Source organism: Balaenoptera borealis, assembly GCF_965194805.1.
Source record: "Balaenoptera borealis genome assembly, chromosome: 11".
In the NCBI taxonomy this organism is placed as follows: domain Eukaryota; kingdom Metazoa; phylum Chordata; class Mammalia; order Artiodactyla; family Balaenopteridae; genus Balaenoptera; species Balaenoptera borealis.
In genome coordinates, this window is record NC_138868.1 from 35187654 (window position 1) to 35212830 (window position 25177).

The 25177-nt window shown below is 39.0% G+C and overlaps 2 long non-coding RNA genes across 2 annotated transcripts in view; both read left to right on the plus strand.

The window, feature by feature from the left end:
• The window catches only part of LOC309606027, a 52750-nt gene extending 30434 nt beyond the window's left edge, over positions 1-22316 (plus strand). The window contains exon 2 of the long non-coding RNA XR_014231613.1: positions 1-22316. This exon is cut by the window's left edge and continues 16947 nt beyond it. This is a non-coding gene — a long non-coding RNA (uncharacterized lncRNA).
• Positions 1-25177, plus strand: part of LOC309606032 — a 1194635-nt gene that overhangs the window by 518033 nt on the left and 651425 nt on the right. The gene's annotated exons all lie outside the window — the stretch shown is intronic.

A 25177-nucleotide genomic window follows, 5' to 3' on the forward strand; every position in this document is an offset into this window, starting at 1 on the left:
TGGAGTTGCTTATGCTAAGCTCCACTTCACCAAGTCAAGACCTAACTACAGTTTCAGCTCTCCCAAAAATGAAATCTTAAACCAGCCAATCAGGAACCTCCTGATCAGCATTAGTTAGGTAATCTGCCTGATAAACCTCTGCCATCTCCTATAGGGAAAGTAACCTTGCAATAATCAACCTACTTTTTTGCCTAGTTACAACCTGCTTATTCCTGCTCACTTCCACCTATAAAATCTCTGCCTTGTATAGCTCATCAGAGATCCTTCCTATCTGCTAGATTGGATGCTGGCTGATTCATGAATCACTGATTAAAGCCAGTAAGATCTTTATAATTTGCTCAGTTGATTCTTTTGTTTTTTAATAGTTAATGTAATAATATAATCTTTTCATTTATATACTACATGGATTCATTTATACTTAGTTTTAAATTCTGATATGGTAAATATTGACAGATATGTCAGAAAAGCAAAAGCTCTTTGGGGTCTTCAAGAATTTTTAAAAAAAAATTTTTAAGAGTGTGAAGGGGCCTAAGATCAAAAGTTTGAGAATTACTGATTTAATAGTGTAGTAAATCCCATATAGTGCTTTTTGACTTAGTGTAGTCAAACCAGAAGAGCAGGTCTATATTCCTAGGCCTTTGTGACCTTGGGAAGTTAGTGATTGACCTTTTCAAATCTTTATTTCTCCATTTGCGAAAAGACAGTGCTAGACAAGATGATCTCAAAAGAACCTTTTTTTAGCTCTTACATTCTGTAACTAGGAGAATTATAAACGAGCTTTGTTCCTAGTTTGAAGGCAGTGGAAATGTTTTTGCTTTGTCATCTTTTTTATACCTCTAAACCATATCATTACTGTCTTTAACAATCTTTTCCGCCTAAGCTCCTGCCCCTCAAAGGATTTAACATTAGATTACATCACTATAATTACAGAAATCAGTACTTCCAGTGTCAAAAACTCAGACCAGTCCTGGACTAAATTATATGTCATATAGCAGCCATAAAAACGCAGTGCAGACCAACAAAATGCCACGGTTTCGTGTCACTCCATCCATCAGGTGGAAAATGAAATTGCTAAAGCAGGCACTGTGACCGAATTTAATAAAGCAAACTATCGCCCAGGACCTGCTTTGCATTTCCCACAGCAGCGGAGTGACATGTGATACCCCGAGTATTTTCTCTTTTCTGTGCAAGCACCATAAATTAGTATCTGTTTGACATCCTTAAAAGTGTGTGAGTTATCCCTCTTAATTCCAGGCAAGTCTGCGGCGGCTTTGCCTTCCGAAATCGCTGCGGCAAAATGCAAATGAAGTATGTAATAAAAGGCCCTTGCCAAGTGCGCCAAGACTGCAGCCTTCACTTTCATATCACATCTGCGTCTCCTTTCCTCTCGCGCACCCGCAGCCAGAGCGAGATGTGAAATCGCATCTCAGTCTTCTGGGAATTCAATTTCCAGATCCCCTCACGACACCAAACGAACAAGCAGAAAAAGCAAGCCTGCGCGGGGGCGAAGCTGCGCGGGAGATGAGAAAGGTCAAGGGCGCGCGGGGGTGAGCAGCTCTGCTGGGCGTCCGCCTCCCATCTCGGGTCAAGGGCGGATCTGGGCTCCACTGAGCCCCGGCCCGTAAGGGGCCCAGGAATCAAAGCAGCGCTAAAATGGCTGCCGGCATCACCGCTGCCGGGAAGACGGCTAGTCAATGCCAAGGGCAGGCTGCCGTCCCAAAGCGGCCCAAAGCGCCCCCAGGCCCGCGCCGCCAGGGAGCGTCCCGTTCCCAGCAGCAGGCGAGACGCGGCCAAGGTGCCCCGCATTTGGGGCGCCTCCCAAGGCCAAAGTGAGGCGACCCCCGCCTTCATTTAACTCTGCAGAAGGTCACCCCCTCACCACCCTCCTCTGCGCGACACGTGCGGCGAGGCATTGCCATGGCAACCTCCTTTTCTCCCCCTCTCTCATTATTGAACAGCTGAGACACCGAGCGTCCCTGAACTTGTTACTGCGCAAGTTAATGCAGTCCTCCGAGGGCTTAGTTTCCTAACTATTGTTCTTTGCGCAACTGATTGCTTCCTGAAGCTAGAAAAACCTACCCGTGTGTTTCAGATGTTCTCCCCACCACTCCTGGGCCAAACATGTCAGTGAATCTCACCATTCTCCTCCAAGGAAGCGCAACAGAATTACTAGAAGGAGCAGAATTCAACTTGAACCCCACTTTACTGACACTAATCTTGGAACCGTTTTAACGTTTGGAGGCCTCAGTTTCAAGAGATCTAAATCATTAATAATTATAATAAATTATATTGTATATATTATCTATTGATAATTATGGGAAAACCTCTCTCTCTCCCACCTATAATTAATGTTTGAAAGTACAATATTCTTTCTAGCTACAGCCTATCAGAATGCCCAGTGAAGTAAATTGATAAACAAGTGTTTCTTTTAATTGTAAGTAATTGAAAATAATGACCCCAGAGGACACAACTGTATGCTCAATAATCAAAGAAATGGACGTTAAAATAGCTATTTAGTAAAATATGCTATTTAGTAAGGATTTTTTGTTTGTCTGATTTTAATAAGAGCCAGTGTTGACAAGGGGTGGCAAAACTCATATATGGCTAGTGATAGAGTAAACTGATACAATCTTCCTAGAGGCAATTTTTTCAAGAAATTATTAGACCTGTGAACAAAATATAGCTACAGATGCTCATAGCACAAATGTTTATAATGTATTTTTTTAATGCAGCTAAATGTACACAGAGGACTGGATAAAGAAGTCAATACAGTGTGATATTGTGTATCTTTTAAAAATGAGATGAGAGAATACATAATTCCTTGAAAGATTTTTTAAAGATTGATAGCTAAATGAAAAGTAGGTTTTAAACAGTAATTAATTTGATCTTATTTTTGTTTTACTTAAATGTATTTAATAAGGAAAATGTAAACAATGCTTACCTCTGTGTGGTGTAATCACAGATGATTTTATCTTGTTCCTTACTCTTTGACAGTGACAAGCATTATTTTATATTGTTATATATAACAATAAAAAACCCCAAAACAGGTTTTGTCCAATGTTTTATAAATAAATAAATATAAACATTTATAATAATATAATTATAACCTATTTACCCCTAGGTCATAATTAAATATGTTTTCCTCAAAGGAAAGTAAAGATTTTAATAGAGAAAAGAGATCTGGATCACTCTAATCATTTGTTTCTCCCCCATCAGATATCCGAGTACTTGCATTTGGTTTGGAAAGGAAATATTTCTTTAATTCTTTAGGTTCTACCAAAGGAAACAAAAATGAGTTTCCATTGAGAGCATAATGATATTAAGGAATACTCAGAAACATTTTAGCATCATACATCTTCATTAAGGATTGAGACTTTCATTTTGTTCTTGTTCTCTGGCTATAGAATTGCAAATGGAAAAGCAGCGGTGGGTTTAAAGTGGAAATTTGTGAGTGATGATGAGAGGTCTGGCTCCAGTGCCAGATAGTGCACAAAGCAGAATCCTTCAAAACGGCCTTCTCTGTGGTCCTTGTACCCAGGCCCCAGAGCAGCAGGGAATGGCCTGTCATCCCATTCACACAAGACTTCTTGATCTTCTAGGGAAACTGCTCTCTTCTCACCCTGAGGAGAGTAAATCTGACGTTTGTTAAGTAGCTTGTGAGAAGCCCCGCAGAAGTACACTCAAGGCACCAAATTTCTAAGGAAAAACCCAGGCCTGATCAATGGTTGCAATGAAACTGGGCCCTTTTAAGGCTTGAGAACTGCTCCTTGTGAATTATCCTGAAGAAAATAAATCATAGACCTGGGCAAAGATATAGCTACAAGAATGTTTGTTTTCATACTGTTTTATAACTGTAAAATTTTAGAATCCACATAAATGTCCAAGAGTTAAAGAAATCACATCATAGCTGGATGATAAAACTGTATGTTGCCGTTAAGACTAAAGATAGAGAAGAATATCCAGTGAAGCAGGAAAGTGCTCACAGGGCAGTGTTATGTGAAAAGAAAGGCATGTTAAATATAGACTGTACTATGAGACCACATTTTTATAAAATATTTCATATGATACGCAATATTTAATGTATTACATACATAACTGAAAATGTAAGCTCCAAAATTATGGATTGCCAGTTATTTTTATTTTAACGTCTTTAATAAATCCATTAATAATAAGCCTTTCATGGTTAAGGAATTATTAATAAGGTATTATGGGAGAAAATATGTTTTTATTAGAAGCCAGGGAAACTATTATAGGCTCTGATGACTTTTCAGATATGCATTTGCAGGCACCTGGAAATACTTTCAAAGCATACATTTTATTAGCTCAGCAATTAGAGGATGATACACTGCCCGGGTCACATTACCCACCTCACATATCCATTTCTCTGGACTAGAGTTCTTGGACGCTGTCTTTCTCTCCAACCTAATTGCTAGAACAGATAAGACACCACTCAACTAAGGACATCTGTTTACACCATTGAAAAATTGAAGTCAAGCTAAAGGTTGCCTAATAAGCACATTCTATGCATTCACAGAGTGCCTGTGTTCTCTGGATTCTGATTTTCCATAAACCTCTCATTTATAAACGGAGAACACACATATGACTCTCTAATTGGCCGTCAGTAAGTTTACCCCCTCAGGGTACAGGGCCAAGCATTTCAGGCTTGAAAAGTCTTTATTGCCTGGTCCCTGGCAACCAGTGGAGCACCAGATCCCGACCCTCCCTTTCCCACTTCCTGAGCTCAGCCATAGTGAGGCAACAGCAGCTAACACAACTGAGTCTCATTACATCCTGGACATTGTTCTAGTTCTCCCAGCAAACCTATGGGGTAAATATTACTCTAAGAGTATTCTTCCCATTTTACCGATGAAGAAACTAAAACACAGCCAATCTCATCATCCACAGTTAATAAGCATTAGCAGATAAACCCAGGGAGCTTGCCTCCAGCTCTTAACTTGGTTATACCACCACCCAAAAAACGTATACAGTTGACAAGTAAGTCATTAGCTTCAGTGACTCTCTGCCTTAGTCTCAGTTCTTCCCACTGTGTAGAAGACCCTTCCACTTAGCCAAACTCGAACTCTTCTTTCAAAACACAGATGTAATGTATCACCTCTGAAAACTCTCCCTCAGTCAGATTTAAGGGTTTTCCTCTCTGCTCCCATATGTACCTCAGTTATGGTACTAATCACATTGCTGTAAGGCATATTTAGTTACCTGCTTCCACAATTAATCTTTGAGCCCTTCAAAGCCAGGAATCAATATCTGTTACTCTTTATACTGCCAGTGTCTCCCATAGTATCTGACATATAGAAAGTTCTTAATAATTGATCTATATGAATGATTATAAAGAATACCATAGAGTTCTGCTTGCCCAAATATATGGTCTTCAATGTCCCACCATGACAGCCACTGTTGCTCTGTTAGAGCAGGGGCTGTGTAGATGAACACTGTACTAGCAGCCAAAAGACCAGTGCAATGTCAGCTTTGCTCCTAAAATACAATCTTTGCCTTGCTGGGCTCTTAAATGTTCATTGTGGACCTATCCTTAGGGAGGGAAGGGAAAATGTTAGGAGGACTTATTAAGATATTATCAGATATTTATTTTGACAATTTTCAGCTAGTCTGTTAGGGAAAAGGGCCCCAAAAGGGTGGGACAGAGGATGACTAAGAGATAAAGAGTTTAGTGTTAAGCAAGTGGCCAAAAAGGAGTTCACTGTGATGAGGCTCTGTAGCCAGCAGTCTGAAAACATTACCGGATCTTTCTCCTTTGGGAAGTTCACATTTCCCTTCCTCACAAGCTGCACCAAGACAGGCATGAAACTCATGGGCTGTTGGTGTCAGTGTTCTTGAACATGGAAAGATTATTCTTGCTGATTGCAGTGAGACCACAAGTGGGACTGCTTGAAGCAGTAGAAGGTAACTAATATTTATGCATTAAAATTGATATATTGGACAGGAATAAAGACCCAGACATAGAGAATGGACTTGAGGATACAGGGAGGGGGAAGGGTAAGCTGGGACGAAGTGAGAGAGTGGCATGGACATATATACACTACCAAATGTAAAATCGATAGCTAGTGGGAAGCAGCCGCATAGCACAGGGAGATCAGCTCGGTGCTTTGTGTCCACCTAGAGGGGTGGGATAGGGAGGGTGGGAGGGAGACGCAAGAGGGAGGGAATATGGGGATATATGTATATGTATAGCTGATTCACTTTTTCACACAGCAGAAACTAACACACCATTGTAAAGCAATTATACTCCAATAAAGATGTTAAAAAAATTAATTAAAAAATAAAATGCTTTAAAAAATTGATACATAATGAAAATTTAACATAATGTTTCAGTTTGCATCATTACTATTTGCTTCATCTTACCATTGTGCCTGCATTTTTATTAAGCTATCCCAAATCTCTTTTGGAACAAATCTGGGAATGAATAAATAAATACAAAAGATGAAAATAAACATACGTTTGATTCACTTTGAGGTTCTGGTTTGAACTTTGCTTTGGGCTTTTAGGTTTACTTGTGACCACATTTCTCAGAGAATGTAGCGTATCCTCACAGCTATCCTCACCGAACTCAGAAGAAATTCTTTGAAAGAATCAAAATCCCAGGAGTGAAATAAAATTAATTTCACCCCTAAATATTTCCTACATTCTGATTGTACATATTGAGGCTTGGCTAATTAGAGGCTCATCTGACCATAAAGGAAAACTCTAGCTTGTGTTAAGTGCTCTTGCATTTTTAACTAAGAGTTCTTTTTTGAAGTTTTGCAAAGTTCTCATAGATATCTAGTGACTCCTTGTGGAGTTTTCTTTCTATGTATAACAATTCACTAAAAAATTAGGAAATCATAGAATCTCAGAATTGAAGGGGCCATACAAATATTTAATGCTAATTTCCACCCAATTGGGAATCTATTTTGCAATAACTGTGAAAGAAGGTTGAAAATATCTGGTGACAAATAGGCGTCTTTTGGATTACTACCTCCTCTCTCCTTCGCTAGTGTCGAAACAGATTCATAAACAATGTTACACAGATGTAACCATTTCAACAGGGATCAGAATGAAAGCAAAAAAAAAAAAAAAATGAGAGAGAAGGGAATTTCATATTGGCAAAGTCTATGATGTCCACTGTGATTCTGTGAGGGAACTAGATCCTCAAGATAGTTGGTTCTAGTTGGTGGTCCAATAATAAATGTTCCAAGCACAATGAGGTTTCTCTAAAACCCTCCACCCCAAAATCCCCCCAAATAGTCCTCTTACTCTGAAATATCATCATTATGTTATGTTTTTGGTATTTTATTAATATCTAACAATATTGGTTGGGGCATTTGTCAGTTGGGTCTCAGCACCTAGTCTTCTGCCCAATAGCACTCTGTCTTTTGTGGAACAACTTCCTGCCACGTTATGTATAGGCTATGTGGGGTGGTAAAATTCATCACCCAGTTCCTACCCTTGAAGACTCAGTACAGTCAGGTGGTTATCACAGCCAATTAAACAGTTTCTCCAGGACACTGATTTTTAGCTAGGTATTTAAGAACCCAAGAAGTCCACTTGAGATTGTCATTGCAGCAGTGGTACCCTACAAGACTCTTCCAGCTATGAAACCATCTCCACACCCTAGAGAGCTATCTTGGATCTGGGCTAATTCCAAGCCTAGTTCCATCATTTCACGGCATTCTCAATATTTTTCTAATATGGTTTCCTTTAAAAAACAAAACAGAACAAAACGGTAAGCCAGATTCTAAAATTGATTGTGGTGAATGGTTGCACAGATCTGTGAATATACCAAAAAAACATTGAATCATGCACTCTCAGTGGGTAAATTATTTTGTACATGACTTGTATTCCAATAAAGCTCTTCCCATAAAAAAGTCAGCCAGAGTTGGTTTCTACTGCTTGATACATAACAAGATGTAACTGTTATAATCTTCCTGTCAGGATGAAAATATCTAATCTGTAAAGGATTGCGCATTCTCAAGTCTCTTTAATAGTGAATTCACCAAGAAAAAGTAATAGGGCACTAGTTTTTAATGGGGGTTGAACAAGTCTGGCAAATACAGTGCTATTCTGAGGGCAGGCAACAAGGAGGTACCACATAGGTGAGATTTTAGATGTTCAGACTGGCCCAAGGGCAGTGAATGATGGAGATGTTGGAGTCACAGGTATAGACACATGTTGTGGTAGTCTGTAAGGGGGGGTAAGTTTTACTGTCAGTAGTCCTAACACCATATTTATCTGAAGTCATATACTTAGTGCCAAGTTGATTACTCCTCTCCTGCAAATCATTTATTATCCACCCCATTATTCTAATAACAAACGTAGTATCTGAAGATAAAGAATGTAGATGTAAAAAACACATAATTAATAATTAACGCACATTGCAAACCCTAAGGTAAAATCTTCCTGTGTTTTATTTTATTAACAATTCATAACAACTCTGTACTTCTACGGACAACAATTTAGCAGTTTTTCTCAAGGTTACAGAGCCAAGAGGTAGAGGAGATGAAATTCAAACTCAGATCCATCTGATTCCAAAGGTCATCGTTCCTCTTCATGTTCCCTGTCATGCTTGCTCTCTCAGTTTTCTGAGATGAAATCTCTCAATCATAACTTAGGGCAAGAAGAACTAGGTAATTATACATATATAAATCCTGACCAATAAAATATTAATTTTCAATTAAATCAACATGGTGAGGGATACTTTTTCATACACACATGCACACACACACACATACACACACCCTAAACTCCTCACATTTTCTAGGAATATAAGATTCATTTAATCTGCCCCTTGCTTACCTCTTGGCTTCATTTCTTTTTGCCTGCACCCCATACACTCCATACACCATGAATTATTTACATGCCATGTTTACTGAAGTTTACATATACTTTTCTCCCTACTCAAAATACTCTTCCTCAGCTGCCCCCATTTTTGCTTAATCATTTCAAGGGAAATGATTCAGTTCAACCTTCCCTTATCTAGCCTCTCATAGTGAATGAGCTCAACACTCCCTACCTTCTACAGACTTCTGAAGTATCCTGTGTCCACTTCTAACACAGGACATTTCAGTCTGTATTATGCTGGTGGTTCACTTCTTCCTGCCACTAAAGGGCAAATTACTTGAGTCTGGAAACTGCATCTATTTGTCTTTAAACTTCAGTCCCTGGCCAGTGCCTGGAATGTATTAAATACCCAATAAATGCCTGTTGATGAATTAAACAATCAATCACTTAGCAGTCTGGAAAACTAAAACTTATTTTCTAAAGTGTAATAAAAGTTCAGTGTATGATAGGATGTTTTGGTTAAACAAATAATCTGTTGAAGAGATTATGCCATAAATGTTAGCAAAGAACTATCATATCACGAAATACATGAAAACTCCACTAAACATAATTTTCCTTGATGAAATAATTTTGGGTATTTTGATGGTTGGGGACATTGTAGGTCCCCATTGGTTGTCATTGAGTAGGTATGCTTCAACATCATTTAATAAAGAGACCTGGTTAGCAGGGTGTCAAATGCTAGGAAACTTATTACACGGTGTTGTCACTGTTGTTATCCCAAGTACTGAACCAACCTCGGGGGAAAATGCTTATTTTAGAAGAAACTGTAGAGATTATATTAAGTGATTTTCTGGATATCTTAATCTTTTGATACTGTCACCGTGATGCGTTGACTTTAACAAATATGTCAGCAATATTTAGGTTAATCTAGGCCAAAGATCATGCTTGGAGGCTAAACCAATGATCTCCTGCTTATGTTTTCCCAATTTACCTGTTCTATTTTTATCAACCAAGTCCCAACTCTTGTTTTGAGATCCTGACTTGATATCATATTTTGCCCCCTCCCATTTTATAACATTTCAGACTCTGTCCCTGGCATTGAGGACTTCAGTAATCAGGAAGGGTTTGGGCTGCAGTCCCTCCTTAACTTCTAGCATTCCCTGTTGCCTAGGGTGAGGACTGTACTTCAGCTGAGAGAGTCTTTCTTTGCCTAGACCACCCCTCAGCTTCTTCCAGGGAGAGTGGAAGGATAGAGGGATTAGACAGGCAAAGTTCTGACAAGTCTGTTATTCCTTTTTGCCATCATAAATATAGGATCAGTCTTTTATCACAGGAACCCAGTTGACTCTTGGCTAACTTTGAATGACAGGCAATTAACAGTGAACTTTGCATGGGGAACATCTGTGTTCTCAGCATTTCCTGAATTCTAATCCTTACTTTGAATATTTGTGTGTGTGCAAAAGCAAGACAGTTATCTTTTGTGTCTTAATGTCACTATCTGTAAAATTGATTATAAGAACAACTATCTCCTAAAAAAAACAAATACCTAGATTAACTTGTTTATAAAGAGTTATAACAGAATTTAAAAGGCCTCTATATACTAAAATGACAGTTCACCCCTACTTCATTTGGGGGAACACCAAGAAGTCTTGCTGGGATTTTAGTGTGTCATGTGCATATGTGTGTAATGCCGTGAAATATTTTTACAGTAAGTTAGTCATATGAACTAGACATAAGTTTTAGCAAAAATTATGACTCTATTATATGTGTGCCATAAAGTCATGACCATGGGTGTCCTAGGTTTGGGAGGGGGGAAGACAAGCAGTCAAAGCAAGTGTTAATTTCCATTTCTCAGTTTTCCCACATGCTTGTTCCTCAATCATTCCTGTGTTTAAAGACAAGCTGTAGAAAGTATCAAATATCGAGAAATATATATATGGAAGAAATTTTAAAATTTGAGCCAATATTTGTCTCAGAAAATCATTGTTCACTTTGGAAGCAGAATGTTCTAGTTTAGTTCGCTGAGCTCCTAATTTCCATACCAGCGTAATTTCAGAACCACTGTGCTCACATCCCAAAACCAGCCTCTAAAGCAACTGTTCTTCCTACTTTTTTCCTTTAAATGATCTGCAAGTTAAAATAAGATGGTTTTACTCAGGTGGGGATTGAGATGCTAATATTTCCAAAGAGAATAAATCCAGAGTTTAGCATAAATACATAAAAGGTACATTTCTCATTTTTAATAGTCTTTTAAATGTTGACATAGAACATTCAAACTGCACTCATTCATGGAATCGGTGCCTAATTTGAACCATATTTTCCATTGGAGAGATGATTTTATATGGAAAAGGAAATAACTCTCTTAGTCCCTCTGTGTATATTGAAAGAGAAATCTGGAGCCATTATACAGTTTATGCTTAAGTTTTGATTAAAAGATACCATGGAAATCCCATGAGAGCTCAGCCCAAGGTAGAGGATTTGATTTGAGCATATTGAAAAAAGATCGGGTGCCCAAATACCAGTTTTAAGTATCTTTTCTTACCTAACTATATAATAAACAATCCACATGAATGTAAAAGCCAGCAACTTCCTGAATAGTGGCCACATCTGTTTTCCAGTCAAACTTAAATCCCCTATCTCTAAATTTAGTGAATAATTTATTTTAGAGCTGGAAGAGAATTTAGTCCAATTCCCTCATATTACAGATGAGGAAATTGAGGCACAGAGAGACTTCTCCTTAATGACATTACTAATCCCTCCAGTCTCAGCCTAAGAGTAACTCCTTGGGGAAACCTTCTCTGATTCCTGCCACCACCAAAAAATTAGGTCCCCCTATATTATACTCACAAATTCCTCTGCATTTTTCTTCAGAGCACTTAATGTAACTTGTCATTATACAATTGCTTGTCATGACGTTTTGGTTTAGGGTCTGTTGCCACAAGTGAAAATTCCATGAGGCTCCATGACTGCTCACTGACCATCACATGTCACGACCATAGAGCGTGCCCAGTAAATGTCTAATAAATCAATGTTCAACCAACATGCAATGACATAAATATAACTATTACTTCATTTATAAATGAGAGGTTAGGCTAGAAGACCTTTAAAATTTATACCAACTAAGAAAACTTTATGAATGCTCAGTTAAGTCTGATGTTCTCAGAAAAAGTGGAGAAATAAAGAAATGGGCAAATGCATCTACTTCTCAAGACCGATGAGTTCAACTTATAGTAAACACATCCCATTCAAATAGTGGAAAGTACATTGAGAGGTTGAGAGGGGAGGGTTGGCCCAAATATGTGTGAAGAGTTTGCCTTAGTTTCAGTCACTAGTGAGACTTCACACTCCAGAGACCTTAGGGTGAGCCGGTGTCTGATCTGTGTAAATTACAAGGCAAATACACAGCACTCACAAGATAGGGGCGAGAAGTCTTGTCTGATAATACTGAGGGAACAGATGTAATTGGAATTTTGATAAGAATACACATGTTCCCAGGAAGAACCATTGTGAAGCAAGCTACTGAGTAGAGATTGAAACTGAGATGCAAATAAAAGTGCAAAGATAAACTTTCATCTTTGACTTCCAGAGAAGCTTCATTTATTAAGAGCGTAGGGAAATGGAATGATTTGATTCCTGGTGTTAGCATAGGCACTGAAGTAGAGTTATGGAAGAATAGGAAAGTGGATTTGTTTTCATCCATTTTGCCTTATCCCTCTACAGGCAAGCCTACAGACTTCCCCTGCACAAGAGAGAAGTGTTTATTGAATTTTAGGACATAATTCTTCGGCTTGCCACCTCCCACTCTGTGACTCTCTTGTGAAGAATGAGCACCCTTTTGAATTAAGAAACAGGCAAGAGTGAGGAAAAGGTGAAAATTGGACTGACTTTTTTGAACATGGGGAAGAGTCAGAAAGAAAAAATACAGATATGTGACTGAATCCTGCCTTGTACTGTGGACAATTCAGATTGGAACGAAAATATTTATGATCTTTAAGTCCAGCTGCACTTATCAACAATCAGGGAACAGTGATTAAGAAGGAATAAATGTTGGGTATGTCAAGTCTATTCTGGCCTGAGCAAGTAAAATAGTTATACAAAGATTATAACACTTACCACTCATTCCTCAGACTTTAAACTTTACTTCATAACCATGTGTTAGGACCCGAGCTTGTGAACAAGCACAAAAATACAGGATATGCACCAGACTCCATTCCTCATTATCTGTTGTGCCATCCAGCCAAACTCATTGGACTTGACTATGCTAGCCATTTTGAAGGGTCTATATATCAGTTGTTTGCTAACAACAACATTTTTATTCTTTTATTCATTCATTCTTGCATTTCTTGATATATTTGTTTTCTCAAAAGGTTTTTCTGAGAACGTTTCAAATTCCAGGTAGTGTTCTAGAAACCTAGGCTAAAAGAAGGTGAAGAAGAAGAAGGAGGAGGAGGAGGAGGAGGAAGAGAAGGAGAGGAGAAGGGGAAGGAGAAGGAGAAGGAGAAGAAGAAGAAGAAGAGGAAGAGGAGGAAGAAGAAGGAGAAGGAGGAGGAGAAGAAGAAGAAGAAGAAGAAGAAGAAGAAGAAGAAGAAGAAGAAGAAGAAGAAGAAGAAGAAGAAGAAGAAGAAGAAGAAGAAGAAGAAGAAGAAGAAGAGGAAGAAGAAGAAGAAGAAGAAGAAGAAGAAGGAGGAGGAGGAGGAAGAGGAGGAGGAGGAGGAAGAGGAGGAGGAGGAGAGGAAGAAGGAGAAGAGGAAGAAGAAGAAGGAGAAGAAGAAGAAAAAGAAGGAGGAGGAGGAAGGGGAGGAGGAAGAGAAGGAGAGGAAGAAGAAGAAGAAGAAGAAGGAGAAGAAGAAAAAAAAGAAGGGGGAGGAGGAAAAGAAGGAGAAGGGTAAGAAGAAGAGGAAAAATTAATTAGGACCTTGCAGAGCACTTTGTTTTATTGAACACTCACTCTGTGTAGTAGTTAAATTTATGTGTCAACTTGGCTAGTCTATGGTGCCCAGTTGCTTGGCCAAACACTAGTCTGGATGTTGCTATGAAGGTATGCTGTAGCTATAATTTAATATTTAAAATTAGTTGACTTCAAGTAAAGGAGATTACCCTTGATTATGCAAGTGGGCCTCATCCAATTAGTTGAAGGCCCTAAGAGCAAAAACTGAGGTTCACCAGAAAGAAGGAATTCTGCATCAGGACCATAACATGGAAGTCCTGCCTGAATTTCCTGTGTGCCAGCCAGATTTCATACTGAAGATTACAGCATCAATTTTTTCCTGAGTTTCCAGCTTGCTGTTCTACCCTATGAATTTTGAATTTACCAGCCTCCAGTCATGTAAGCCAATTCCTTAAAACCTCTCTCTCTCTCTCCTCCATATAAGATACATTCTTATGAAGTTCCTATTTACTTAATATCTCATTTAATCTTTATAACCAGAGGAAAATCCGGATATTATGCAGCTTGCAGGTAGTCAAATTAGGAGGCCCTTCTTAAGAAAAACAATACAAAATTACAAATACAAAATCAGATACTCAATTTGGAGAAAATCTGCATAAATGATGACTTGATACTTTATCATGTACCATGGTAAATCCACTTCTTTTTATAACAACCTATGCTAATAGTACTATTATTTTTTTGCCAACTGATATATGAGAGAAATGAGATTTAGAAGAGTGACTTGCCCCATGTCTTGGAGTTCAGGATGGGGCAATGTAAAAATCTAGGGTATACTTCATGCTTGAGGCTTAAGGCTCTTTATGGTAAGTATACCAGATAACATTTCAAACAGGAAGTTTCTATTTTTGGTTGAAGAGAGGCAATTCTGAGAAGTCTGCACCTTCCAATTTGATGTGATTTTTAATTTCTAGCACCAAAATGTACCATCACCACCCCTGACCAAACACAGAACACAGAGAAACAATGCACAATGTACCCAAAGGCGTGAAACCCACATGGTGTGGGCACATTAGGGTTTATGGGCACAAAATGATAATTGAACATTAAAAAATACTGAAGCAAAATGGAGTGGTTTTAGTATTTATGGGAATGAAAACACATTTCCTTTTCTCTTTCCTTTTCATTCCCAACCAAATGTTATATGTTAAAATTAAGATACTTGGCTTTAAAACAAATGCCTATGTACCTTTGAACAAGTTTTGAACAAATCTTAATATTTTGCCGTATTTGCTTCAAATTTTTTCAATAAAATATTACAAATAAAAGTTAAGCCTCTATTGTATTCCCTCTGCAAGCACATTTCTCTCCACCTCAATGACTATTTGTTGAATAAATGAATAAATGAATGAATACACTTACAATAATATCTTCCCCCCTTCCCTTCTCAACAAAGCCATAAGTGTTTCCATCCTCTGCTCTACTAAAACACCAATAAATGAACACACCCTGCAGATTTAGGTGAAGAAACTTGAGGTGGATGTTCTGATCCACCCAGAATGTCAAAGAACTTCATTGGGAAATACATTCAGTTATTGGAAAACCCTATTGGAAAACCTTGAATCAACTCACACTTGGTCCATTCCTTAATCTATGATCAACTTGAAGGCACTGGATACCTCTGGCTTTTTAAAATCACAATCAATTGAATCTCCCCACATCTATTTTTAGAATCATAGAATGATGTCTCTTTAATTTCTAGTGAGATCTATAGGTTTAGGTGATGACTAACACCACCAAAGTTTATGAAAAGTCAGCATCCATATGTGAAAGTCACTTTTAGCATGAAAGGTGTGATATTTTATACTCTGTTGGAAAGCAGAAGATGATATAGACATTGGTAACAAAATCACATCAAAGTTATGTGACCTACAACATCTAAAGAACTCCCGTCTTTGAGTTCTGCTTCGGCTTTCATGTTCATGGAAGAATTCCTTGCAATTTCTGGCTGGTCTTGAACACTGGAGAGATAGAGAAATGAGCTATTCCCTACCTCACCAGGGTTCAGAATTCTTCTGCTCAGAGAAGGGAAGTAGAATTCTGTTCTGTAGCTGAAAAGAAACTTTAATTAAACTAAATCTCCATAATAGTCAACAGCTCAAACACCAAGCCAGGAAAGCTTGGTTTGGAATCCTGACTTGTCACCTTACTAGCTGTATGAAGCCTGAACAAGTGACCCCTTCACTGTAACTTAGTTTCTTCATCTGTGCTATGAAGATAATAGTAGTAACTACCTCATTAGGTTAACAGTTTATTAGCTAGTTCATCTAAAGTTTGTTGCATTGTGCATATCACATAGTAAATGCTCACCAAAGGTATTTTATTATGAGTATTCATATAATTAGTATGTTTAAGAACCAGGAACTTCACAGCCTCTTTAACTCCCTTCCTCTTCTGGAAACTCTTCTACCATCAAAGTCACTTCAGTAACCACCATGTGAATATATTTTGACCTCACTCCCTGGCCACTGTTGATGATATAGGGGTGGGCATCTGATCAGTCCTTTTCTAAGAATTTTGTGACTAGAACTGAGGGAAGCAAACTCTCTTTGTGTCACTTCTGCCAAAGATAAAAAAACTCAGAAACTGGCTTCTTGGAAGGCCATGATCATCTACTCTGAATAAAAAGCTGGTGTTCAATGGGAGGGAGGTATAACATCTACATACAAATGGAAATAAATATGAGAAGACATAGTGTCTTAATGACATTTGAATTTCTGATTGCAGTTGGTTCTGAAATATAGCCACATCCATGCATTTCATAAGGTCTTCATGGTCTATGGCATATCCCAATAATGTTCCAATATGTTGCCCGTTATACTTAAACTGGTTGAAGCTGAGTTTCTATCCCTTGCTAATAATGGCAGCATTTTATATACACATTATCTCATTTACTTTTCAGTAATGCTGAGATAAATGCTATTATCCACATTTCACAGATAAGAAAACTGAGGTTCAAAGAAGATAAGCAATTGTCCAAGGTCAAACCACTAATAAATGGTGGAACCGCAGTGGGATGTGATCCCTCTGCCTCAAACCTTTTTTTATTCCTGCTTCTCCCTTTCATCCATCATTTTCTTGCCCTTTCTTTCTATTCTCTTCTTTTCCTTCATCTAACTTCTCTTGGTCCTTCAGGTGCCCACCTATCATTTCTTCAGGAAGCTTCCCTTGACTCCAAGGTAAATATTTCCATTCTATGATCCATAGCCTCTATGCTTCCCCTCATCATAACATGTATCACCTTGTACCTTGATTGTCTCTCTTCCTTTCTGTATGCGCCACTGTACTGTAAACTGTCTAAAGGTAGGAGAGGACTCTTTTCCATCTTTGTATCTCATATCAGGCACAGGCCCTGGAAAAAAACATACATGTATTTTGAATTGAATGAATTAAAGATATATTTAGAGGAGGAAGAAGGGGAGATTTCCATGTCTCCAAAATCACACAACTGAGGAAGCCACCCATTTTCTCATACAGAAGATCAGCCCAGTAGTCAGAGCCTTCTTTTCTTGGGCTGGATGCTCCTGTCTAATAAAATAATAAAAGTCATCCTTTTGCTCTTCCACCCCCTGCCCAACTCCCTGCGGCTTTGCAGTTCTGCTCTAATTGAGAGATGCGAGTGAAAATAACAAATAAAGACAATTTAAACACTCTGAGCCATCTCACGGCAGTTGTACAGCTTGGAAAAATGTGTCTTGGGCTAATAATGTTCACAAAATTTCTGGCATTAAATTCAGTCATACTGTCCTTGAAATCTTCAAGAACAGAACTATTATTTCTCATTTTTATTTCAGAATATTGAAAATACCTGGTTTGAATATTTTTCCTTGACATCCAAGGAAACATATGCATAAACATAGTGCACGCACACACGGGCACACACACACACACACACACACACACACACACACTAAAAGAGAGAATGTATATTTTAAATAATTATCAAAGATTTTTCAAAATTAAATCAACCATAATAAAGGTGAAAGAACAATATTTAAGAAGATACATTTTTAATGAGCATGGTCTGGACCTACACTTTTCTCCTCAGAAATGTTCACAAGCAAAGGAAAAAGCATTGAAATGGATTGCTAAAATAAGTTTTCAGATATGAGGGGGTTTTTTTGTTTTTTTTTTTTGTTGTGGTATTTGACTTGGCAAATCTCACTTCTCAGCTTGATAGAGAAGACAGGGAGTCTTTTTGTAAGAGACCATACTGAAATGACTTTGAATTATTAGGACTTCTGGTAAAATGTGCCTATTTTGGACAGGTGAACTGTTCTGAAGCTCTGAGTCTGTCACCATCCTCGTTAAATAAAATCCTAAAAGATCAAATCCTCATGCAAGTTGAGACCAGGAGTTTTCAAACAGCTGCTGAGCAGTGAGGGGCATACTCTGTGGCCAACAGCCATCCAAGTTGTTCTTTGAAAGCACTGTCTCCCAAGCAAATGGAAGGAAGGTAACAAGAGCTCTTCAGCACTACAGACGACGCAGCAAACAAAGAGATGTGTAGTGTGAGTGCTTTCAGCGTGGGGTAGCTTAGCTCCGGACCACATGAGATGCTGTCTTTCTTCTTGCAGAATGGGGGGATAGGGGAATGAAAGAAGCCACAGACACACAGAGGGTCTACATAATTAAACCAAAGCTATCATAACATGGAGAATCGAGTTTTAGTGAAGAAGCATATTCCTCAATCACTGTCAAAACTATTTTCCACTGGAAGTTTTTGGTTCTCAAGTCCATAAGACTTATTGTATTTAAAAGCTTCCACATTAATCTTTCTTTTTACTGAAAGTTGCTATTTCTAAATTTTGGTGTGAAGGAAGAATCTGTTCAACAGTAACTCTTCATTTGCTGATTATAATAAGTAAAGGGTTAGTTGTTTTACAAATACAGTTTATCATGAAAGGGGCTAACTCAAAGAGATAAATTAAATAGATGTTTGCATTTATTGCCATGAAGATGAAAAGAGTTACTTGGAAATAAGCTGCAAAACTGCTCCAATCAGAATGCAAGTGGAAATCAATAATTCATTCTCATACATCTTCCTGTACTTTGCTGGCAATTGCAGACAAAATTAATGGCAACCCTGACAGCCAAAAGGAATGACTCTACCATATTTCCCCAGGAGGGCTGCACCGTTTCAGTCTCAGTGGCATAGTCTCTACATTTTTCACACTCTTGGCTCTGGGAACTTATGAGTCAGATATTTCCTGTGACTTAGCTTTATCTATAGTCTGGGCAATTATTATTTTTACCTAGCCAAAAAGAATACGTTTCCATTTGCAAGAAACAGTCATTCCTTGAGTTTAACAGAAGCAAAATTCAGTAAAAATCGAATCAGTCAAGACTATTTAGGAGCTGTAGGGAGAGGCATCAATAAATATTTCACAAGGTCTGTGGGCTATTGTAAAGGAGGGGTCATCAGGTGCATAAGCAGAGATCACTTGATTGCCAAGAACAGAAACCCATTAAAGTTAATCTAGGTAGAATAGAGTTCAGAACAAGGAAAAAATAAGCAGTCTCATGAGCACCTAAGGACAAGAAAATGTCCTAGAGTGGCTAAAATGTTGTCAGGAACTGCTCTCTTTCTTTTTCTTTTGAGTTCATATCACAGAAACAGAGTAGACCCCCTGCTTACAATTTAGTTTTAATGTTGAGAATGAAAATATCACATACACACACACCAGGAGACTATGAAAAGATTTATTTTTCACATAATAATGCTATCTGGGGAGAACAGGGCAGGGTTTCAGGAAGTTCCAAAAATGGCTTGAGAAAGCAAGATGGGCAAATGCCTTTAGAGTTTATTATACTTGGGGGCGGGGCTGGAGTGACGGTTCTCAAACTGGGCTTTGCCTGGTTTGGACTTTCTACCAGTTCCAAAGGAGGGAGCATCTCGTCCTCGTTATCAGCTTGCTTAGGTGTGGAGCAGAAGAGAAAGGGGGGTGTGGTGAATGCTCAAAAGCTGTCAGCAGTCAAACGTTAAAAATGTGAGCCCAGACTTTATTATTCTCTCCCTCTCCCACTGGGCCCCGATACTCTGGGATCTCAGCTTCTCTCTGCATGTGTTCCTTTATCTTCTTTGAGGATCTACTCCTGTAAGTCTCTTGTTTTCTGTGTGTCTCTGGGGGCTGTGTTAGCGATGGAAAAACTGTGGCCATAACTCTCAGTGACCTGTTAATGTTAGCGCCTATCACACTGTAAATAGCTAAACCTCTGTATCTAAATTCAGGAATAAGAGAAAGAAAGGGAGACAGGAAAATAAAGAGACAGAGGTATAGAGAATGAATCCTATGTTTGGATTTCCCCTGGGCAAGGTATCAACTCTGGCCCATTCCTTTCTGTCCAATGAGGTCAAGTCATGTGGTCCAACTATGGCCACTCAAGTGCCCTGTTTCTAAAGGTCCTGTGGTTCAGGTCAATTTTAATAAAGGGAATGCTGACAAGAAGAATATATGGCATCTTGAATACACTAAGTGTACACCAAGAATTGCATTTCAAGATAAAATTGGAGGACCATTATATTCACGTTGATCACAAAAGATGGGAGAACAAAAGGAGATTTGGCCGACTAAGGACATGATAATTCAGTACACAGCATGGTATGCTGTACAAATTAGGCACAGAGGTAACTGATTGATTATTGATTGAATGAGGTCAGAAATAAACAAAAGGTCAGTCATATTAGTAAAGAGAGACAGGTAGATCCATCATTCAATAAATGCTTATTGAGAACCAACCATGTTTTAAGTATTGTTCTAAGCACTAGGGATATATATCAGTAATCTAAACAGAATGTGAAGCTGTGGTCAGGAAAGGGAGACAGTTAATAAACAAATAAATAAATAATTCATAATATAATGTGACATATTACATATAGTGATAAGAATATTTTTATGAAACATAAACAACAGAGTTCTATGCGGGGGAATTGGTTGGCTCAAGTCAGTAAACTTCAAAGCCAAATGGTATAATCCAGACTGGGAACCAAACTCTGTGTTGCTCAGAATCTCCTTTTTTGTACTCTCTCTTGAGAGAGACTCTTAAAATCATTGAACCTGGGTAAATGAATTATGGTTAAATCGGAAAAAGATGGACTCATTAAAAGTACCCAGATTTCTCTGGGATTTGGGGGAACGGATTTATAACCACATGGCTTCTTGTTTAGGACTCTCAACAAATGTGTAGGGTTGACCATCATCACATGGCCCTCCCAGCAAACACACACACGATACCATTCAGAACTTCATTGCCTGCTCCATAGAAATGTTCCTGCCCCATAATTGACTTTTTACAGATTCCTCACCTGGTGAGCTGACAGTGTTAAGAGGAGAAGACAGAGAGTACTTCCATTTCTGTCTTTTTTCTACACAGAACAACTAAATAAAGTACAAAAACACATTTGTCTGAAGGCAAAAGTGAGCTGCTAGGGCTCACTCTTGTTAGAATTTGAAATACCAAGATCTTGGAAAGATGTGAAGTTCATTGAGGTGAGTCTAACATAATTTCTCCAGTTAAAATATGATTTGTAGTCCTTTCCAAATTCAGGCCTTCACATTCAGACATTCACATTATCATTCACATTTATTAAGATAAAATACAAGTGAATGTTGATGTTTGTCCTCAGGGATTTCATCATCTGGTAACATTTGTTTTCTTTCCTGAGTCCTTCATAAGCCATGATATCCAGGCCCAAGGTATTTATAGGCTCTAATTTGGACTAGAGCTTCTGAGATGCCTTGGACCCAGGGATACTGCTGAGTTTTGGGTGTACCCCACAATGTCTACCTAAAATACATCAAGTTTCAAAGAGCAAACAGATTTTTTAAATCCCTATGCTGTGTATTTATGATAATCTAAAACAGGAGACTAAAACAAGGAACACAGGATATCAGAGGGCAGCACTTATCTTCCGATCAAATCAGCTATTCTCCAGGGTTTCCATCTCAGTGACTGAACCCTCTATCCAACTAGTTACTTATGCCAGAAACTTGGAAGTGATCTTTGATATCTCCTCAACACTCAGCTCTATCATTACAAATCCCTGTCGGCTATACAACAAAAATATATCTAATTTTAATAAAGTCCAACTAACAGTGTTTTCTTTTATGATGAGTACTTTTTGTATCCTGTTTAAGAAATATTTGCTTAATTCTCCTGTATTGTTTTTCTAGAAAATTTATTGTTTAAACTTTGATATTTTCCATTCAGATAGTCAATTTGCCCATTTTGCTTACTGAAAGAAAAAACAATCATTTCTTTATTAAATTGAAAGTGGCAGGACTTCCCTGGTGGTGCAGTGGTTAAGAATCTGCCTGCCAATGCAGGGGACACAGGTTCGATCCCTGGCCCGAGAAGATCCCACATGCCATGGAGCAACTAAGTCTGTGAGCCACAACTACTGAAGCCTGCGTGCCTACAGCCCATGCTCTGCAGCAAGAGAAGCCACCGCAGTGAGAAGCACGTGCACCCCAACGAAGAGTAGCCCCTGCTCGCCACAACTAGAGAAAGCCCGCGCACAGCAACAAAGACCCAATGCAACCAAAAATAAATAAATAAATTTATTAAAAAAAAATTGAAAGTGGAAAATTTGTAGTAAAACAGATGACTATATATGTGTGACTATGTTTCTAGGCAATATGCTCTATTCCACTGATCAATTGGTCCATTTGTATCTGACTTTTTTATGTGAGATTCATCCACATTATTGAATTTACTAATATTTATCCTTTTTGTTGCCATATAGTATTCCATTGAATGGTTATACTATATTTTACTTATTCAGTCTACTACTTGTGAATATTTTGTTGCTTCTACTTTTAGCTATTATGAATAATACTGCTATGAATGTTCTTGTAAGTGTCTTCAGGTAGACAAAAGCACTCATTTCTGTTGGGTATATACTCTGGAGTAGAATTGCTAGGTCATATGATATCCTTGCTTACCTGTAGTAGATACTGTTAAGTGGTTTTCTAAAGTGATTGTACAGATTTATATTCAAATCATCAAAGAAATAGGTCCAGTCGCTTCATATACTCACCAGTATTTGGCATTACTAGACATTTTACTTTTAGCTGTCCTGGTGGGGAGTAGTGATATCACATTGTAGTTTAGATTTGCATTTCCCTGATGACTAATGATGACCCTGAGTTCACATCCTCTCAGGAGCATGCCAAAATCACACCTATTTGCAGAACAACTAGCGATGTAAAAGGCTGGAGCTAGCAGAAAAGATCTTCTATAAGTGAAGACATAAAGATGGAACCACAATGAGACAGATAGGAGGGGCAGACTCACAGTATAATCAAATTTCATACCCCCTAGGTGGGTGACCCACAAACTGGAGAATAATTATATTGCAGAGATTTTCCCGCAGGAATGTGAGTTCTGAGCCCGACGTCAGGCTCCCTGGCCTGGGAGTCCGGCAACAGAAAGATGATCCTGCAGAACATTTGGCTTTGAAGGCCAGTGGGACTTAATTGCAGGAGTCTCACAGAACTGGGAGAAATACAGAGTTCATTCTTAAAGGGCACACACAAAAACTCACACATACCTGGACTTACAGCAAAAGCAATAATTTGATAGGACCCTGGGCCAGACCTACCTACTGGTCTTGGAGACTCTCCTGGAGAGGCGAGGGGTGGCTGTGGCTCACCCTGGGCACATAGACATGGATGTCAGATACACTGGGGAATATTTAGCCATGTGAACACAGCGGCTGCCATCTTGGCTCATTAGTGCCAAGACCTGGCCCCACCCAACAGCCTGTAGGCTCCAGCACTGGGACACCTCAGGCCAAACAACTGAGTGTGGAAACAGCCTCAGCCATCTGCAGACAGGCTGCCTAAAGACTAAAGAACCCACAGTTGCCTCTAGACACACCCCTGGACATGGGCCAGCCCATCAGAGAACCAAGACACAGCTCCACCCAGGGGTCGGCAGGCATCAGCCCCTCCCACCAGAAAGCCTGCACAGCCTCTAGACCAGCCTCACCCACCAGGGGGGCAGACAGCAGTAGCAAGTAAACTTCAATTCCACAACACAGGCCAGACCTTACCCTAGAACAAGTTGGGCTCTGGCCCTGTCCACTAGCAGGCCAACACAATCTTTGGGACACCCTGGACCCCATACCCAATACCCAACTGTGTCAAGAACTGGTGCCCACCCACCGACAACCTGAAACAAGCTCTGGGATCTCTGGGCCCTGAAACCAGACTCCAAGAATCAGCTCTGCCTGCAAGTAGTCCAGTACTAACCCCAGGATCTGGCTTCATCTGCTACTGGGTAGGCAACAGTCTCAGAGTCCTTGAGACCCTGACTCAGTCCACCAGTGAGCCAGCACTAGCCTTGGGGTCCCCTAGGATTCTGCAGCCACCTCGTGACTAGGCCCTGCTAAACAGCCAGCAGCATTCCACACAAGGCAGGAGGACCTGGTAACCAACAGATTAGGGGCCAACCAAGCCTACCAGACCACCCACATAGTCAGCCCACCACAACAGAAGGACCCATGCACCCCTCTTAGGGGGAACCCCTAAGAGCAGGTAGCTTAGGTGACAAAAGGGGAGTGCACTGCTGGGACACATAGGTTGCCTCTTATAGAGGGCCACTTCTCCAAGGTTGAGAAATGTAACTAACCTACCACATACATAAAAATACAAGTAGCGAAGTGATTCAGTTATACATATACATGTATCTATTCTTTTTCAACACTTTTCTGTACACCTGAAACTAACACAACATTGTTAATCAACTATACTCCAATATAAAATAAAAAATTAAAAAGAATACAAATAGCAACTCAGACAAAATGAGGCAGCAGACGAGTATGTTACAGATGAAGAAACAAGGTAAAACCCCAGAAGAAGAACTAAGTAAAGTGGAGATGAGCCATCTACCTGAGAAAGAGTTCAGAGTAATGATCGTAAAGATGATAAAAGAACTCTCAGGAGGAAAATGGATGCACAGAGTGAGAAGTTAGAAGTTTTTAACAAAAAGTTAGAAAATATAAAGAACGACCAAACAGAGATGAAGAATACAATAACTGAAATGAAAAACACACTAGAAGGCATCAATAGTAGACTAAATGATTCAGAAAAAGATATATATACATATATAATCTCCACTATTTTCCAGCCACAGTGCCATTTGAACACTGCAGATGTTCTATAATAATTAACTCCTGTCCCTCCCTCCAATCCAGTAGCCACATTGATAATTTTAAAATGTAGATCTCTTACTTTACCCTGTGCTTAAAATCCTTCAATGGCTCCCATTGAATTTAGGATAAAATCCAACATTTTAATTTGAAACACAGGCTTTACCTAATTTTTCACCTGGCCCATAGTAGCTCTAGAAATTCTATAGAGGAAGGGCTTTCATGTAAGGTTCACAATTTCTTGATCTGCTTACATAAGACTTACATAGATTTGATAAAAT